The sequence below is a fragment of the Neolamprologus multifasciatus genome, chromosome 22, assembly GCF_963576455.1.
Source record: "Neolamprologus multifasciatus chromosome 22, fNeoMul1.2, whole genome shotgun sequence".
Classification (NCBI taxonomy): Eukaryota; Metazoa; Chordata; class Actinopteri; order Cichliformes; family Cichlidae; genus Neolamprologus; species Neolamprologus multifasciatus.
In genome coordinates, this window is record NC_140459.1 from 17,019,257 (window position 1) to 17,025,256 (window position 6,000).

The window sequence follows — 6,000 nt, forward strand, 5'->3', positions numbered from 1 at the left end:
AGTGTGCCAGGTGGGGCGTGTATGGAAACAGCCCTTGAACATGGAGTGTGACATCCTTAGTACCTGCATAGTAAATGAGTCATATATAAAAATAATCCCCCCCCCCCACACACACACACACACACACACACACTTTTGTTTTTATTATTTCCAGAAAAAAAGCTTTAACGCATTTCAGCTCCAAATTAGAGACATCCACTTAACCGACAGAAGTATGCACAAATAAGGGATTTGACAGTTTATCTGGCAGATAAATAAATAACACACTGAGCTTAAAGCAGGCACCGAGGGAGATATATATAATTAATCATCACCAGTCTTTGAAGGCAGCTTTACAGCGATTTTCAAAGATTTTAATAGTCATGGACATTTCTTTTTTTGGACAGCAAAGAGTGACAGAGAAGCAGCGTGTCTGAAGTGCATGCTACTCTACACACTACAATCACCTATTAAGGGCTGGAGCTCTCCAGGCATTGTGGCATTGCATTTTCTTCATTTGTATATGTGGACCTCTGCATCATCGTGTCAGCTCTTCACATTCTCTGCAAAAAACCAATACAGACTTTTTTTTAGGAGAACAGCAGCGCTCTGAAAGCAGCTGTCACTTCAGATTTCAAGGCTGCGCTCTGTCCAAGTCCCCTCTCTGTGCACAGAGGGGAGGTGGTGTGTTTCATAGCTACTCACAGCTCCCCCCATTGTTCATATGTGGAAGTGGTTATTGGTTTACAGCGTTTCCCTACATGCTATCATGTCACATACTGCAGCATACAGTTGCATAAATGCAGAATTATCCACAGCTTTGCTTGTAATTACACAAAATAAACACCTTTTATACAATTTTGGTTTGTAACTAGTAAACTGGTTCCTGCATTTTTTCACACACATCCCACAATCCTGGTTAGGAGTGAACTAAGATCCTCCTTCATATTCACTTCCATTATTGCAATAATTTTTACATTAATTTAATGAACTGTTGTGGACTCTGGAAAATAATAATTGGATTCCCTGCTAAATTTCTAAGTTAGCTTACTTACAACAAAATGAACAGTCTCTAATCAACCAAAAATCCAGAAAAAACAAACAAACATGACATAAAAGTTTCGTCATTGAGTGAAAAAAGTATTTGATCCACTATAACACTGCCAGATTTCTGGCTCCCACAGACTGACTATCAGTCAATTCCAGATACTCCAAATCTAAACCCATTACATGTATAAAGCAGGCTTGTCCACATTATGGATTTCTTCCACTCCAACCTTTCCACCACCATGGAGAGGACCAAGGAGCTGTTAAAGGACATTAAGGACAAGATATTACATCTACACAAAGCTTGAACGGGCTACAAGACCATCAGCAAGAAGCTTGTTGACAATGTGACAACTGTTGGTGCGATTATTCAGAGCTCCATGCAAGATCTCTCCTCATGGGTGAGGATGGTCATGAGAAAGCTGTTGTGTTTGGCCAAAAATGCAGCTGGCACCACAGTCACCAAGAACCACATTAGTAACAGGCTACCCCATTACAGTGGGGAACGAATTATCTAGTATTTATCCTTTTCTTATAGCTCTTAAACTTAAATGCTAAATATTCATCAATCAGATACTGTGAGTTAGCTAGCTACATGTTTTAACTTCTGTCTAATCAGTAACTTTACCCACTATTGTAACTTGGGTTATTTTTAACTTCTCTAGTCTTCTTAGTTGTGTCAGTATCTCGCGTGCATGTAGGCGTATTTAGACATGTAGACATGAGCAAGACAAAATGTTCCAGGTCAAACTGAGCATCAGAATGAGGCTGGAAGGTGATTATTGGGTGAAAAACTCTTGTTGTTGTTGGCACAGGTCAGAGAAGAATGGGCAGACTTCTTTGAGTTGAGAGGAAGGCAGCAGCAATTCACACAACCACTTATTACAACCAAGGTACGCAGAAGAGCGTCTCTAAATTCACACACGTGGAAACTGAGGCGGTAGTGTGCATCAAAACTGGACACCAGAAGATTGGTCTGGTCTGATGAGTCTCAATTTCTGCCGTGACATTCAGACGGTGAGGTCAGAAGAGCATGGAGTGAACAACATGAAAGCATATTATTATTTCAACATGTAAATTAATAATTTTTTTTGTATGTAATTTGCACAGTATATATTTTTTTCTTTCTTTTTTTCTTTTCTAAATGTACTTGTATATTGTTCACATGTTGAAATAAATTACCAATCAATCAATGGATCCATCCTGCCTTGTATCCACCGCTCAGACTGCTGCTTGTGGTGTAACGATGCAGAGGATATTTTTATGGTGCACTTTTGGCCCTTTAGTGTCATTAACCAGATTTGACCTGGACTCAAATGCAGACTCTAAAAGTAAAAGCTTAGATTTATTTTGTTCACTGATGTTTCTCAGTCAATCATGACTAAAATGTTATATTCTAGTCAGGGAGCAAAGGGGCAGGCAGGTGAATAAACAGAGCCTGTTCCAAAATCATTTTCCTTCAACGGTTTCTTTCTCCCCACAGGTTTGCTGTCTTCCACAGTTTTCCCTTTTCCACACTGGTGTTTCCCCACAAATCCACAATGACTGGAAGCATCTTCTCCAAAGAGACATAGGTAAGTCCAAATAAAAGACAGCTTTTTCTTTTTTTTTAAACCGACTGAGGAGCCCGAGTACACTGCCACAGTAGATACAACAACCTGGCAGCAACTGACAGAATTCTTCAGGTTTAAGTAGTGTCTGAGTAATCATAATGCACACAGGTGAGTGGTTATGAAACTGCTTCCAGGTGCACAGGCAGGAAAAAGATGAGTGATGCAGGAGAAGGCTCTGCCTCTGAAACACACAAGCAGAATTACAACCACAGACACACACACAGGAGAGAAAGTGAAAGTAACAGGATGGCACAGGAGGACAAGGACATAACACTTAGTAAGATCATAGCCTATCAGAGTAATGCTGCTCATCCTGCTGCCTCAAATCTCAAACTGGTTTCTTGACCATTCACATAACATTTGAGAACCCACTGTGCTCAAATGTCCCCCACAATCACCAGTTCCCAGTCAAATAGAGAACCTTTGGGAATTAGTGCAACAGGAGATTCCCATCATGCATGTGCTTGCCACATATCGGCAGCAACTGTGTGATGCTATCATGTTAATATAGACCAAAATCTCCAGTTCCTTGTTGATTCTGTGACGTGAAGAATTAAGGAAGCTCTGAAGGCAAAAGGTGAACTAAAAAATACACATGCATCAATATATTTAGCTGCTTCGGCATTTCTCCCGCTTTGTCATATAGTCTTCTACAGCAACACCATTTATGCATCTTATGATATCTTCACTAAATTCAGAATCTGAGGAAACTGAAATCATTATTCGGCGTCATCTAAATCGGTGTGTAACCTTTCAAATCTCGCTAAAGTGCCGTCATTTTCTCACCACCTCCCCAGCAACCAAATTACACAGGCTTAAAGTCGCCCTTGCAAGTGTAATCCTACAGTGAAAGCCTGCTATCGGCTAACCTGCTCTCACTCACCTTCCCTATTCCGCAACAAGGGAGAAGGAAAGCGGGGAGGATTAGGATGCAAAGAGAGTTCCCTAATCTGTGTATTAACAGCAACCAACTGAGTCTGGCTGTCTCGGGGAGGCAGAATTTGGGAAGTAATCTAAAAGTGTCTCATTGTGATGTGTATAAAAACCCCGCAGTCTTAATTGGAAAGGAGAAACTCTGATACACCTAAATGTCTCGTGCTCACACCGTTGCTGTCAGCATTGCACCAGATCAGCAGTAACGTTACACTTTGCCTTTGATAAAACATAAATAAAGCTTGAAAGAGAGGCGCAGAACAATGAGATCCGTGAGCGCCGATGTGTGTGTGTGTACGTGTGTGTGTCTTAGAGCCGAGCTCCATCTGTATGAAAAAATAATTGGCTCTTAGTTCTGGACCTAGAACTTATTATTAGACTGCTGCCTTTGTAGATGAAACTGCAAATTTAGAGGGGCACAGAATGTTTTTCTTATTATTACACAGATTCCGAGTTGCTGCTTCACCCTTTGAGCCCCTGGCTTTCTGCACACAATCATGTTGATTGTATTATTTAATTTCACTTTCACCTTTATCGTAATTTCTTCTTCTGTAGAAGACTAGAAGACCTTTTTTTTCTAAAAAGATTCAACTTTCTGTCGCCAAAACAAACAAACAAAATACAAGCGCTTTCTTTTTTTCTTTCTAATATGTCTGAGGCACTCTTCTCCTGCTAAGCAGTCGCTTTAATAATTGACCGGGCAAGGGATGCAATCACACAAAAGCACACACATACAGGTTCACACGTGCGCATCCACAGGTGAGTGATATGGGGACAGGTCCCTACAGTACACGGCCACTAACTCTGGGGTCAGAGTGGAGTCAGCTGGATAATGGATGAGCTTGAAAGAGGCAGCTGACAAACCTGTGGCACTCCCCTTACACCCTGTCTATCTGCCCGGGTGCATGATTTTTCCCTTTTGTGCGTGTTTGACAGTGTGACTGTGTCGCAGGAACAGAGAGAAAAACTGACAGTCTGACGAGCCACGTTTGGCGACACAAGTGAGCGGGAGAAAGACTGGGAGGCGAAAAATAGAGCAGAATGTCCTTTTGATTTATTGTGATGGCGGCATCTGAGGGCGTCGAGAAATTCCTCTTAAACTTAGATGATTGCACATTAGACTTTGGCCCAGATTTTTTTTTTTTTTTAATTTTCTTCTTGCTAAGAAGAGCGGTATTAACAGCATGATCAGTCAAGTGAAAAGAATGCATGGGAGATACGCTTACTGGACACTTTCTTTAGTTAGACCCTGTTAATACTCTTTCAATTCTTCAAGGCCAAATTCTGAAAAGAAACTGAGACTCGATTTTCTTCCAACTTCTGGTGTCTAATTTTGGTGAGCCTGTGCGAATCGTAGCCTCAGTTTACTATTCTTATCTGAATGGAGGGACACCTGGTGTGGGCTTGTGCTGCTGTAGACCACCTGCACCTCATAAACGCTCTTCTTCATAGCTCAATTGTGAGAAGAGGCTGGTTGTTACTTTCCTTTCCTATCAGCTTAAAGCATTTTGAGCCATTTTCACCCAGAGAACTGCTTCTCTCCTTTTCAGGCCATTCCCTCTAAACTCTAGAGGTGGATGTGTGAGAAACTCTCAGTTAATCAGTTTCTGAAATAATCAAAATAACCAACAACCATGCTGCGTCAGAGTCACTTAAATCAATGCTCTTCCCCATTCTGATGCTCAGTTTGAAGTTCACCAGATCATCTTGACCATGTCTGCGTGCTTAAATTCACTGACTTGCTGCCATGTGATTGGCTGATTGGATATTTTGTTCAACAAGTAGTAATAGAGTGGCCGGTGGGTGCATGTGTTTGTTCATTTTTTACTAGTAGATGAGAGGAAGATGCCATGCTCGGCACAGAGTGGGGAAATCAAGCATCAAGTCTGGAGGCAAGGAGAAACAGCCGACAAGTCTCCACCCATCAGCACCTATAAAGCTAGCTAGTTAATTTAATACCATTCTGATACAGAGTATCTTAAAATATAACACGTCGAGCTTTTCCAGTGTGTGGATTTGAATGTTTGAATGCTTCCTGATTTATAAATTCTTCAGATTGTAATTTGATGGTCAGACAAAACAACAAAAAAAGCTATATTTTTCCCTCAAAAAAGACTTTTTTCCCTTCAAGTCATTACTGAAAACAAAAATCTAAAGATCAAGTTCTGGATTTAGATTTTTCCAAATCTCGTTAGAGGACAAAGTGGAGCAGGACAGGAGACATCTGTCAATGCACTGTCTTCCAACAGGCATTGATTACAGCGAGTCACGTTCATTGATCAATACTCCTTCTGTGCCTTCAGCCTCTGACCACAATCTTTAGCATGTGTATATTGAGGTTAGAGCCGCTTTTTTAACACGTCTCTCAGAGGCCTCGGAGCGCAGGCTTTTTCCATGTGTACACATTCAGTGTTATTTTCACCATCAG